Source organism: Nelumbo nucifera, chromosome 3 (genome assembly GCF_055504915.1).
Source record: "Nelumbo nucifera cultivar China Antique chromosome 3, China Antique-T2T, whole genome shotgun sequence".
In the NCBI taxonomy this organism is placed as follows: Eukaryota; Viridiplantae; Streptophyta; class Magnoliopsida; order Proteales; family Nelumbonaceae; genus Nelumbo; species Nelumbo nucifera.
In genome coordinates, this window is record NC_142651.1 from 26847320 (window position 1) to 26862352 (window position 15033).

The 15033-nt window shown below is 36.5% G+C and overlaps 1 pseudogene across 1 annotated transcript; it reads right to left on the minus strand.

The window, feature by feature from the left end:
- Positions 1-503: 503 nt before the first annotated feature.
- LOC148801060 (serine carboxypeptidase-like 50 pseudogene) lies at positions 504-3575 on the minus strand (annotated as a pseudogene). Its single transcript, XR_016083640.1, has 2 exons — positions 3436-3575; positions 504-2175 (listed from the first exon to the last, which is right to left on the minus strand). The product of XR_016083640.1 is annotated as a serine carboxypeptidase-like 50 pseudogene (transcript).
- Between the last annotated feature and the right edge of the window lie 11458 nt (positions 3576-15033).

Genomic DNA, 15033 nt, shown 5'->3' on the forward strand with positions numbered 1-15033 from the left:
GAACTCCTTTTAGAAGGGTTTCAGTGTTGATTGAATTGCATTGACTAAGGCTGCATTTGGCATTTTTTATTTTAAGGACTTATCCCTTTTTGTAGTTAGAATGTCTCTATAAACACTAAATTTTTAACTACAAAAATAGGATTAAGTCCTTAAAATAATTAGAAATGCCAGATGCAGCCTAAGCCTGGGAAAAGCTACACCAAAAATAACTTAGAAGGCCATTCTCTTCTCTTGAAAGTGTACTTTCGGCTTTTCACCAAGCATAGCTTTATAGCCTTTCATACCGGGCCTACCTTTTAGTTTTTAATACAAGCCACTGGTGAAAGTCCTCCCGGACGCTAAACTTATGTTGTGTTTGATGAGAAATAATGTTTTGCCACATCACATATGAGTGTCACTTCAATTAGAAAAAAGCATTTGTGGGATTGATAAAGTTAAGCTCTCAAATTTGATGTTTTGATAAACCCAAAACTACTATATAATATAACCAGAAATAGCAATTAATGGTACCAAAACAAAATCATAATTTATTATTCTAATGAACAGGCTTAAGTTGGGGGAAAAAACATACATTGAAAGCATGATTTAGAAATTAGTTTCCAGATTCCACTCCAACGGAACTAGAAAGCCACTCCAATAATCTGATTCATTGTCATTAAAAACATGATTTGAGTGATTATCATCATATACAGAAGATAATCAAGATTCACAGAGAACCTATGAAAAGCGGCACTGGACGCCCATTCCTCGGGTCCAAACAAATCTTTATCCAAAACCCAGTTCTCGATCATTATCTGTGTGTTTAAGGGCTTATCAACATGCACAAGGTTTCCTGCTCCTGAAACAACAACATGAGTCAAGCCCTCCAACCTCTGCACATATCCAGCAATATCCCCATTTACATCCCATATCTTCCTGTCTACCATTAGGAACTTATGCAAACGGTCCCACTTCAATTGGTGTACCCATGCTTTGTTAGAAATTGCTCCAGTTTTCAGATCAAATTGGCCATGGTAGAGCAAAACCTTACTCTTTGTCACCAGTTCATCCACCATCAACCTTGCACTCTTCATCATATCTTCCTGTAAAGCATCACTCACCTCATCGTTGCATGCATTTGAAATCACGAAATTAGTGCCCAAAACCGCCATTACCTCCTCCTTTCCAAGGAACTTAATAATCGTAGTATTTTGAGGGTGTGTTATCCTACTGAGATCAAACTTGGAAGCTAAATCTGTCATATTCTGCAGCTGATACAACACATCCTTCCTTACTTGGTTTGCTTCTCTCCATTTCCCCTCTTGGGTCAGATTCACAATCTTGGCTTGAAGTTCCTCAATCTCAAAGCTTTGCTTCTCATTGATCAGGCCAGTGTAGTACGCAGTTGGGGCAAGAGTTGCCACCTGAATAACTGGGTCAGTCCAACCACTCCCAATGGCAATTCCTCCTAAATTCAACTTGGAGGAACTGGGCAAGTGGGGATTCTTTTGTAGAATGTAGTGCCCAAGTGCAGGAACAAACTTTCCAGCATCACTCTCGCCCATGATGTAAATTGGGCGAGACCTGAAAGATGGGTTGAGCCCCATAAATGCATCGAGTGCAACAAAAAGATGGCTAGCAACAGTACCTTGGTCCCTTGGTATTTCTTCAGGTGTAGCAGCTACACTAAAACCAGTCCCAATTGGGTTGTCAACGAAAACTAGGCCGAATTTTTTATTCCAAGAATGGGGATTTGATTTGATAATTGAATTGCGGTGCTCAATATCGTAATCAGAATCTATGATCCAAGGGCCAAGCTCATAGAAGTTACTGATCATCGAAGAACAGCCAAGGCCACCTTGGAGCCAGATGACAAGAGGTGTTATAGACAGATTCGAATTAATGGGAGATTGGGCTTCATAAAAAACATAAAACATTGAGGAATTTGAAGTTACATTCACTGGAAGCATCCCAGCTTTAGTGGGAATAGCTTCGTTAGGAAACGCTAGAGCATTTGCCTCAAAAATGTAGAAAAGGAAGAAGAGGAGTTGGTGGATGAGCTTCATGGTGGTTAAGTTGGGAATTGCCTCCATTTGCTTGGGCTGTCTAGATCGAGGAATCATATGAACCAGGGAGACTGGATGCGTGTGTGTTCCTTCCAGCAAGGTACAACTACCTTTGTTTATTATTAGATCCCTACAAGCAAATAAAGTATCAAGTCAGATGATGATTTTAGAATGTTTCAAAGGCCACCCATCAATTCAAGGCTCTGATTATTACCTAAATCAATTTAGATGTATATAAAGTTTTTTTTAATTTTATTTTTATTTGTTTCTGCTACTTGTAATTAATGCATCATAATCGGTTTGGGTCTGTATTTTAATCCCAATTATAATAGGGTTACAATTGGGTTTAATTGTTCTAACTTGATCAATACTTGAAGGAATACATACATACATACATAGGACTACAAACAGAAACAATTTGAATAATGAAATTCCTAAAGGGTGTATCCAAATTAAATCTTATCTGATAATTAAGAATATGAGAGCTCCAAATTCAATTTGATGTCCGATGGATATATGAAATATAAATTCAAAGTCATTTTATTTATATATTTGAATATTCAATTTCGTTTTATTTGATCAAATCAGATCAAACAATATTCAAATTCAATCCAATTGATGAATGTATAACATTTTCAAATCCGACCCCTTAGGCCCATAGTTAACCTATACATTATTATGAATAAAACGAAGTAAAGATTACTTTAGCAGTTGATGTCAAATGAACTGAAAATAATTTGTATCATGTTTTAATGTATGATCTTTACTAAACATACAATGTTTAAACCGGTTTTATTAAAAGATACAATATAAATTTAATTAAGGATGACAATTTTTCATTTTAAACAGGGGTGGAACCCCACCCTGAATGGGACAGGTTCTTCTGATCTTGAACGGGGATGGGGTGGGGCAGAGATGGGGTTTGCATATAATTCCCCGTTACTAGGATAGGATAGAGGATTTTGTCTATAGGGTGAGAATGGAAAGGGGTACCCTGCCCCATTTCCATTCCTAAATTTAATATACATACATACACATATAAATAATATCAGATCAAATTTGATTTATCCTTAACCAGATTGAATTCAAATTCAAATAATAATAAATGATTTGTTGAAAACTTAAAAGATACATAGACTAACAAAATTGAATCCATAGTATAGAAGAAATCAAGATCACATGTAAAATATGCTATGACATTTAGGAAGATCATCTAACCTCTTTGCTAAGAAGTGGAGATTGCAGGAATGGGCAAAGTAAAGGAAGGGTTTAGATCAATTCATTCTTATAATTTCAAAATTAAATCAAAGAAGATAAGGACCATTTGGAAACATGGAGAAATATCAATAGGGATTGTAGGAATTTTAAGGCATAGGATGCCATGGCTCACCTCCGCCACCCCTGGCTCTGCTCCTGGAATAGAGTCTCTGTGGTTTCTTCTTTCCTCCCTTGTTTTTTAGTGGCTTGGCTTGTGTCTTTTAGAGAATTTTATAACCAAAAAAATTCAAGTTGTCATCAGCTATAACTTCTTTTTTTAACTAAATAATAACTATATATAAATAAAATAAATCAATTAGTGGTTATGACTTATGTAAGACTATGTAATGATTTCTAAAGTTTTGAGGACCATATTCAGCATATCTTTACTAAAAACAAACCTTCCATATCCTAAGCATCCAGCCATTTTTAGTTTTGACTTGTCATGTAAATCTAATTTTAAGAAATTGTAAAGAGTTTTTTTTTAACCCGATACAAAGTTTGAGGATCAAATGCCTTGCTTTTGCGTTGATGAGGGTTTATGCAACATGGCATTGGCCCAGAAAAAGAAATAATCTAACAGGAAAGAATCAGCATGGACCATTCAAATAATTTGTTGAGATTGTGTCATGAAGCTTATTTTTGGTTGGTGATCTTCTCTGGTTCTCCACCCTAATCTCTGTGGGAAGTTCTCATCCTTTAGACCTATTTATAAAATCTTATGAACGCAAATAATTTGGTTTTAAGCTGTTTGGAACTTCTGGTTTCTAAAATCACAATTAATCCGTTTAAAAACAGTTTGACATCTAATACCTAAAAAGTAGGGTCTCTTTGGTTTGTAATTGGAATCGGAATTGAAATTCTGCAGAATTGGAATTGGAATCAATAAGAATGATATTTCATTCTCAAGGGAGGGACAGGTAATGGCCATTCCCTCAAATGAGAGAATGTCATTCTAGAAGGAATGGGAATGGGATTCCAATTTCACCCAATCAAACAATTAAAATCGGATAATCCATTCCGATTCCAATTCTATACCGCTATTCCTAGGAACCAAATGGGGCTTAATCTTTTCATATCTTTAAGAATGCCCCATTTAGGTTTTCACTTGAAATGATAGAATTACTAATCTCTATTATCTTATATATATATATATATATATATATATATATATATATATATATATATATATATATATATATCTTCCATCGGTTTCCAGGTCGACGGTTCCACCATCCAATTCGAACGGACGACCCCTTCTAACAACAAAAATTATAAGCAAAAAATTACAGAACCATTATGGCCACAAATTTTCAGGGACGATTCAAATGTTCAGTTCGAATGAACAACCCGTTCTAACAACAAAAATTAAAAAAATAAAAATAAAAATCAACGGGTCAACAGTTCGATTGCTCAGGTCAATGGGTCATTGACCGATTCAACAGTTTTTGACCAGGGACTGGGATTGGGGTAAAACGGAACCTGTTGCCTAGACAGTTCCCAATTAAAAAATAAAAAAATGGCAATTCGATCATCTGGTTCGAATAGACGGCCCGTTTTGACAACAAAAATTACAAGCAAAAAATTGAGTTTGTGAGGTCCATTAAGCAATATCATACGTGTTATGTCATTCGAATATATGACTCATACGACCCAAAAACGGAACCGCTCTAGCCACCGGTTTTTGGGTCGATGATTTGATCGACCGTCCGGTTTGAACAGATGACCCGTTCTGACAACAAAAATTAAAAAAATAAAAAAAAATGGTCAAAAACCATTGAATGGGTCAACGGGTTAAATAGTTTGACCGCCTGAGTCAATGGGTCATTGACCGATTCAACGGTTTTTGGCCAAGGACCAGGATTGTGATAAAACGAAATCGGTTGCCTGGACGGTTCTCGATTAAAAAAAATAATAAAATTTCACAAAAACAATTGGACAGGTCAATGGGTCATTGATCGATTCAACAGTCTTTTGCCAGGGATCAAGATTAGGGTAAAACAAAACTGGTTGCCTAAACGATTCCCGGGCCAAAATGTTCATCCGTCTAGGTCAACGGCGATTCAAAAACCATGGTTTTTTATGCTTTTGGATTTTCATTATTCAAAGCTTTCTTCTACTATGGACTTTATTCGAGCATGTGCAGTATGTTCTTTTTTTTTCATTTTTTGCTTTTTTTTGTGTGTTTGTTCTTTTTCTTCAAGATCCTCCAAAAGAGTCTAGGGTTTACCACCATTTTATTTCTTCCCTTTTGTTTTTCTTTGTATTTTCTTGTGCAATGTTTTTTTTTTATTTTCTTACAAGACGATCTTCTTTCTCTTTTTCTTTGATTGCATGTATGTTTAGCTTCGTCTTAAAGCGGAACTTTGGACTTGATTTTCTGATTTTTTTTCCTTGGTTTTTCCAATTTGGTGGATTTACCGCCATTTTTTTCTATATTTAAGGTCACTTGGATTTATCTTTCATGGTTTTGGAATCCCTTGCAATGTCCACCCTTCCCATGACTATGACTACAAAGTTACTTCGTCCATTATTGACATTTAGAAAAAATGACCCAGAAACGGAACCATTCTGGTCACCGGTTTCCAGGTCGACAGTTCAACTATTCGATTCGAACGAATGGCCCGTTTTGACAGCAAAAATTAAAAATATAAAAATAATTAAAAATAAAAAATGACCAAAAACCGTTGAACGGGTCGACAGTTCAACCACCTGGGTCAATAGGTCGTTGACTGATTCAATGATTTTTGGCTAGGGACCGGGTTTGGGGTAAAATGGAACCGGTTGCCTAGACGGTTCCTAGGCCGAACGGTCCTAATATCCAGGTCAATGGAGAGTTCTCGATGTAAAACAAATGACAACTATGAAGTAGAACTCAAAACTATCACTATATGATCGTGTTCTTTTATATAAGATGCTTTGCTAAAGCAATATTTAATAAACAAGCACATGATGATCTCTTTTAAGTCATTATATGAGTTTCAAGACTTGAATACTTATAATTGCAAGTTTCTTATTAAGAAACCATTGTATTTTTTTAATGTAACAAATAGAAATGTTACAATTCGCAGGGGCCCTCCGCTAGCATGTTTGAAAGCCAAATAAGACCTTTTTAGTTAGAATTTGGAATTAATTCTCTCGTTTTATTAATTCCAGGAACCTATATAACCCGTTAGAGACCAAACATTGAGGACAAAAGGTACCACATCTGTTCCTCTTCCCATAAACAAAAGATTCGACTATGATGGTGTTTGTTATCATGTAGCTTTTGGAAGAAACAGTGCCAGCTCAGCATTGGAGATGTGTTTAAAAGAAAAATGCCTAAAAAGTTATTTGGTTGAGCCATATGTATGATAAATGACTATCTCGAAAATCATGTGATCCGTTTATTAAAAAAACACCAATTTTTACATTTTTCATTTTCAAGATCAATTTTTCACTGTTTGGCTTATATGGCGCCTAATGGCGTCTAATGGCACCTATTAGCACTGAGGTGTCAAAAAATCATACAAAACGTTTAAAATAGATTTTGTTTTGTTTTTCAAGACAAAATCGTAAAAAACGTTTATCTTATAAACGCCATCTATAAAACAATCTCTATGATATTAGAAGTACTTATAATCAATCAAACGGTATGACAAATGGTAACTAATCAGGTGGTTATTTGTCAAATTTATCAAAGCAATTGATCAAAGCCTTTGGGTAATTTCAATCCCTTTACAACTTTACTTTGGGAGACCCTAACCCACAGACAGTAGAAACGAAACTTGAGTGGTTTAAGTAGAGCCCAACTTGATCTTATTTAGTATTTTGCACAATTTTTCCACCAGAATGTAATATTTCTCTATATTAGATCTTGAAATCTCAAGAACAACAAATTAAGGATTGTTGATGGCTTTCATAGAAAAAAAAAAAGGAAAAAATGATTGTGAAGTAAAGCCTCCAAAGTAGATATTTTTTCCTAAGGAAGATTATGAATTATATATGATAATAATTCCAATGGATGGCATTGGCCTCAATCACATGTATCAAGTTAATTTTCAAAAATTCTCATTTTGGTCTCTACCGTTAGTACTTTGTCAGAAATATGATGACATGTGACGACTAAAAATTTTCAATATATCCAAAATACCCTTTATTATGTATACTAGGTTGCCCTTAATATTTCTCCAAAACCAACCATTGGTTGAAGCTGAACAGTGAAGACTGGGTGTCTCCCTGCCACTGCTTGCTGCTACAATCTACACCGATAGGAGAAGGGTTGAACGGCTGGACAAACGGAAACCCAGGTATTATACTTATTTCTGTGTTTATTTCGGTTGAGGAGGGCTTTGTCTTGGGCGATGAAGAAGAGGGAGAAAAATGAGTGTTTTGAGGGAAAATTCATGGTGGTTTCACCCAAGTGTGGCGGGAAACAAAGAGAGAGGAGAGAGAGGAGTGATAGGATAGACAAAAGCCCAAATATGATATCGACAGACAAAGAGAGAGAGAGGTATTTAAAATACTTGCAGTAATAACTGGGCTACCATGTGGCTTTTCAAGCCTATTAAAACTTAAAATTTTTTTATTTAAAAGTTAATTTTCATCAATAAAAAGGCCGGTAATACAAATATAACTTATATTAAATTTAGATGTCTAAACATCATAAGTAATTGCAGCTTTAGAATTAAGATTTGATAACAAAAAAATTAAATTTTGTTTATATGAATAAAAAATTTTAGCATCTGATTTAATAGTATTCCTATAAACTTTTTTATATTGTGGATTTACAGGATTACGCAACCATCTTCAAGTTTAGTATCTTCAGTTAATATAAATGGTTGTTCTGCATGTATAATATACTTTGTTAATTCTTGTCTCATTTTTTATTGTGAATATTTAAATGTAAATGTATCAACCATCTTCAAAAAAAATAAATTTCTCTCCCTTCTTCTTTTTCCTTCTCATGTGTGAGCAAATGTCTGTTCAAATGACCCGTACCACCCTTGCTACTATAGCTAAAGTCTATTCTACATTTTTGGCAAACTGCTCTTTTTCCCTTCCCCTCAATATTCTCTATTTTAAAAATTTTCCAAATCGGACTACTCAACTTAGAGGCACTCTTTTTCTTTCCCCTAACTAGTATCAGTACCGGGGTGAAAGTTCCACTTCTATCAATATCAATAGTATCAGTGCAAACACTATCATGATGCGATTGAATATCGTCAATAGTGAATATGTTGGGGAATCAGTTTTGGGAAGAGCCGACTAGTATATGCTATGAAATTGGTGTGAGGAACACTTTGTCAGGAATAGATCCAAACTCCCTATTTCCTAGAGCACCCAACATTCAATTGGGAGTCTCTATAAATAGAGTTCTAAGATGTGGCATGCATATGCGGCTAGACCTGTTCATGGGTCGGGTAGCCCGATGGCCCGGCCCGGCCCAGCACGCACCTCAGTCGGGCTTGGTCATGTAATTAGGCCTGCAGGCCTGACCTCGGGCCTAACATAGTAAGCTCAACTGTGTTTCAGGCCGGGCTCGGGATTTGTCAAAAAAGCCCGGCCCGATTCAACATTATATATTTTATAAAATATATAATATGTATTTTATATATTATATAAAATATATAAATAATATAATATTTATTAAAATATATATTTATAATTTAATATATACATTTTTTATTCTTTTCTTTATAATCTCTCTCTCTATTTAGCCGCTAACAATATGGGCTAAATTTCGGGCTCGGGCTCAGGCCCAGGCTTCGGGCTTTTTATGAGGGCTAGGCTCGGGCTCGGGCTCGGGCCTTAGAAAATTCTATTAATCCAGAGCGAAGCCCGACCCGAACCCGGCCTGGCCCGACCCATGAACAGGTCTATATGCGACACATTGTGAAGATAGTTCTATTGAGAAAAACTCTCTTTGCCAATTATTTTGTTTATCCACTCATCTCAAGAGAAGTTGGGGTAAATAAGTCTCTACCTGGGCTATTAAAGAAGTTTGAGCCAATTAATAGGATTGAAGGTTGGGTGAACCCAACCCAAAATATTAGGGTTGGGATGAAGTTTGGGTTAGGGTTAGTGTAAAAAATTGTGAACCTAACTTTACATCATATTTACATGTATATATTATATAAATATGTATTTATGCATGTAATTACTTATGTATTTGTGTATTCACTATTCATGCATCTATGCATATGCAACTTTTCATCCATAAGTGTGTATATTTTTTGCTATTTGTTTATCTATTTATGTATGTATTTAACCATCTATAGATTTATACATGTATATGTATGTATCACGATCGTTTCGAAACTTCAACCTAACAAAGAACAATTTGAGAGTGAGGGAGGGAGAAGCAATTAATGACGCCTTGACAATTAGTGAGGGGCAATTTCATAGCTTTATTGGTTTTTCTCTGGGAGATTTTATTGAATTCAAATTTAGGGGAGGTTTTTGTTAAAGTAACACTACAAGAGAGATTTTTATGATTGTTAGAAACTTCAAGAGAGGCTTTTGCATTTTATCCTAAGGGGCATTTGTTTTTTAGATTTTGAGAGGAGGAAAGTTTGTCAATGGACTTTTGGTTCCCATTGACCAAGAATATAATGTTTATTTTTCAGATTAATGTGGGGAATAGGGAAAGTTTATTTTCTTGGATACCCATCTCTTAGGTGGATAAATAACTCTCACCTAGGAAGAAAATTGTTAATACTTGAATCAGACAAAAGTGTCCATTTTAATAACGAGTTTTTATGATTAAAATGGTCATTTACCTTATTTATTTGAGAAATAAAAGAACATGGATAAATGCACTTACCCGAATAAGTGTTTCCTAGAAAAAACTTACCCAAATAATTACATTTACCTAGATAAATAATTTACCAAAAAATGAACGGAGCCTAAAATTAAAGACAATTTTTTTTTTCTAAAACATGATAATTATGTTCTAATGCTAATATTAAACTAACATGAATCTTTAAAATCTAAAAAATTAATATTTTAACAAAAAGAAATTAGAGAAATTAAACCACCAAACCCAATGAGTCTTAGCCCAACCCAAAATTTTAGGATTGAGTTAGGATTGGGGCTCAACAACTTGGATTAGGTTAGGATTGAACTCAATCAGACCTAACCGGCCCAACTTGCAATGTTCTTCGAATCTCATATCCTTTCCATTGAGTTATATTGACGGCAAGGTTTTCGTTTACTCTGAGTTGAGTTTAAATTCTAATTTAATAGGAATTCATACAAATTCTTTGGGTATCCCGTATCATACCCTTTCGGCATCATAAAATTACAATATTAAATTTTCTATGGATTTATAAGAGTATAGTTTAAATATTATTGGGTTTGGGTTGCAGTTGAAAAAATATCACTTTCAAAAGAAAAGGCATGGGATTGACCAAAACTTCATACCATTCATGGTAAATTGGTAATGGCCGGTGGGGATCACGTGCATCACCGTACTATAGCACCGACTAATTATAGAACCCACATGTTCAATCTTATTGGATCCATTCAACGTCCCGTACCCGAATCCATTCTAACGTACGTTAACGTTAGTCATCAAACGGACCCTATTCGGGTTGCAAACAAACGTGCGCGCGGATGTTTGTGCAAATCTACTTGGAAATTCCCCCATACCCAAAAGCCAAAACCAGAAGAAAAAAATAAGAAGAAGAAAAAAGGGGATTTTTACACTGCACCCCAAGAAAAAACGCATGTGAAGTGAAGGAAGGGGAACAGGGACAAAGCACGTGCAGTGTTATTCTGTTGTTGAGGGTGGAATGGAAATCCAGACCAGACACATCACATCACACATGGTGAAGAGAATGAAGGGAGATACTTCGGATTCTTATTCACCCTTTCAAATCCAGCAAAGTCCATTCTATTAATTCCGCGGTCCTGCTTCAAGATTCTAGAATTCTCTTTTTCAGTTTTCCCTTCTTTTCTTAATTTCTATTGCATACAATAGTTTCAGAAAATTCCGAAAAAAAATCACTGTGTATAAATAAAATACATCCCTCTTCGGCTGGCATTGTATTTGTTAAGGCAACCAAAGCTTGTTGCTCTTGGTTAATCTTTATTTGGTAACTGCTCTTGATTTGTTTATGAGTTATTATTGAAGCCTAATCAATCGTTGTTGGCTTGAATTCGCTTGGTGCAGGTCGGGTGCTTTAATTTCGCTTGGCGTGGTGAATCTAAGCGCCCACCTGCACCAACTGAGTTCAGTCCCTCGGCGAAGCAGCCCTTCTAGTTAACTTATTAAGTTTCTTCCATAATTCGACATCAAGGTCTTTTACCATCTCATCTCTTATTTATATTTGATCGTCTCATGTCTCTATGTATCTGTTTTGATTTTGGTTTTGTTTGATTTATTTCGAGTTGGTGGGCTATGACAAACACCAGGCTTGATTTTTATTTGCATGTAGACATGAAATTGGTTCTGTTATAGATACAAGTGACTTGTGTTTCGAATCTGGATATCTGTATTTGTTACTTCTGAAATTTAGGTAGATGAATTGCTGATGGTAGAAAGAGGATTAGATTTTGTAACCTTGTGAAGCTAAGATCTATTACAGTTTTTTTATTAATGTCGAGTTGAAGAGCTATAACTTATAAGAGACAGTAGGCTTGGGATGAATTTGGATCTGTATAAGATGTCAGTGAATTATTTTTGAATATTTAGTATCTGTATTCTTTACTTTTGATACTTGGATAGATGAATTTCTGATGGATAACTTTGTGAAGCTAAGATCTATTATTGTTATTGATTGTTGGCTTTCCTCTTTAACTTCAATATTTCCCTTTAGTTGTTGAATCTGAATATCAACAGGTTAAAATTGTAAAATTTGATCAATGCATTGCTGAAACTAGTACGTCCTGGAAGTATGGATGAGAGAAACCTTATGATTATAAGTTTTACAGACTTTCTCCTAATTTGCATCTATGCAATAGTTTCCTTGCCAATGTGTTTTTTTTTTGTTCTTGTGATTGTATGTCCTCTAAGTTTGGTTTGTGTTGTAAGGCCTATTTAATTGTTACTTTATAGTTGTTGTTAGTAGGTTGTCCTCTTAAGATATTGTCAGTTATTTTTCCTTCTTTTTTATTAGTTTGTCTCTAGGGTGTGCCACCACGGGCATACTTGTAATTTCTGTTCTTTTTATTAAGTTAATATAAATAGTGAACTGGCGGCCGCCAGAGATGTCAGCTCTTTTTCTCTCAATCGTATCTTCCTCTCCTTCTCTTTCTCTCTCTCTCTCTCGTCTCCCACTCTCCATGAATGATTACATGGTATCAGAGCAAGTTTTTGGGCTGCAAAAGAATTTCAGTCTCTCCTATTTTGAACCTGCTCCACATCTCTTTTCCTCCTTTAAATCCTTGGACGTGGAGGACAGAGAAACCCTAGCAGACTACTGGTGGCACCTCCTTTGGGTTCTTCCTTGGTCGTAATATCAAGGAAACCCTAGTTGAAGAAGGGAGATGCAGATAGAGACTCCCTTTCTTCTCTGTTCGATGCTGTGAAGTCAATTTCTGGTTGGCACCTTCATACAGGTGCTGGACAGGGTATGTGTTCTTGTTTTTTGTGTTTTGGCCAATGTTGTGAAGGCCTTATTCCTTGGTTCTATACATTCGTTTGGATGTTGGTTTGTTAGACTGTATGGGCTGTAGTCAGACTAATAGTAATGTCTGCCTTGGCTGTGTTGGACTGATTACCGGGCTGGTTTAATGACTGAACCATCACAGAGTTGATTTCAGCAGTTTCTTGTTTTCTTTTCCACATCCCAGAAGTAAGTTTCTTGAGGGGTGGTATTCTGTTTGTGGCTGTTGTGTAGTTGTGTGGGATTTGGACTGTTTTCAGTAGTACTCTATGGCAAATTATAAATCAATTTCATCGGGGGTTACACCGACCCACAGCACAGCTGGTATGGGAGGTGAAAACATGATATTTCCCATGCCCATTACCCCCTTAAATGGTCTAAACTACCTGGAGTGGGCTAAAAGTGTAAAACTTTATGTAACGGCAAGGGGAAAAGCTGGTTACATAAATGGAATGGTGAAAGAACCCAAGAGTGAGACAACTGAACATGATAGGTGGGACCAAGAAAACAGTATGGTGATGTCTTGGCTCCTTGCAGCCATGGAACCTGATGTGGAGAAGAACTTTATGTGGGCAGACACTGCTAGTGAGACCTGGGAACAGGCCAAAACTACCTATTCTGAGCAAAGGCATTATGCCAAAGTTTACTAGTTACAAGCTGAATCCTCAACCTGTAAACAGGGAAATCGTAGTTTGTCTTCCTATTACTCTGCCCTTACTTCCATATGGAAAGAATTGGATCATTATCAGGCTATAGAGTGGAAACATGATGACGATGCTAAGGCCTACAGGAAGCTGGTTTCTCAGCAACGTGTGTTTGCCTTCTTGTTGGGACTGAACCTTGCCTATGAACCTTTGAGAGTTCAGATCCTAGGAAGCAAAGAGTTGTCGTCAGTTCACGAAGTATACTCCCTTGTTCAATCGGAAGAAAGTAGGCAGAGTGTGATGGTTACAGCTGAGGGGGAGCAATAAGTTGCTTTGGCTGCGATGAATAATAACAACACGGGAAAGAAAAGTGGCACCAAGAAGACTGATGATAAAGACAAGTTGTTTTGTACCCACTGTCGGCGTTCACGGCATACACGTGACACATGTTGGGACATTCACGGGAAACCCAAGTGGAAAGTAAAGAACCAAGAACAGGGTAAAGGTCAAGGTCAGAAGAAGATGAACACAACATAGAATGCAGCACATGTGGCAACCCAAGATACTCAGGTTGCCGGTACTACCCGGGACCACCTTAATAATTCTGACCCCAAGGAAGATATAATGAACTCCTTCAGAGAACACCTGGAGTCTTATGGTAGGGCTTTGCGACAAATGGATAGCTCAGTCACTGGTACTCCCTTTACTTCATTTGCATCTACATCAGGTAATACGGCTTCTGCATTCCATGTCACTCCCACGGGTTCCCCTTGGATCATTGACTCAAGGGCCTCCAACCACATGACCGGTAAGCCGAACTTGTTTCAGACTTATAGCCTTTTGTCAGGAAGGGATAAAGTGAGGCTTGCAGATGGCTCATTTTCCTCCATTGCAGGCCAATGATCAATATCTCTTCCCCATGGTCTAAACCTGAATTGTGTATTGCATGTCCCTCAACTTCCTATAAATTTGCTTTCAATTAGTAGTATCACGAGCTCTTTAAATTGTAGTGTAACATTTTTTCCTGGCTCGTGTTTTTCAGGACCTAACTTCTGGGAGGACGATTGGTAGAGGGAGCCTAGTGGATGGTCTCTACATTCTCGACAGCAAAGCTGGTCTCTCGGTGTCATCCTCAGAGTCACATGGTCAGTTAAATAAGAGTCAATTTTTTTTGTGGCATAGTCGATTAGGTCATGTTTCTTTTGAAATAGTAAAGTCTTTGTTTCCGATTTTAATTAAGTCATGTTCAGTGTCAGAGTTCTAGTGTCGAACGTGTCAGTTGAGCAAACAATGTAGAACTACTTTTCACTCAAATAATAAAAGATCAAGTGTTCATTTTCATATTGTATATTCTAATGTATGGGGGCCTACTAATGTAATCTCTGAGGGCGGATATAAGTACTTTATCACATTGATCGATGACTACTCTCGCTATACATGGGTATTCCCTATGCGTAGTAGAGACGAATTTCCAAAGATTGTGAAAGACTTCCAGAG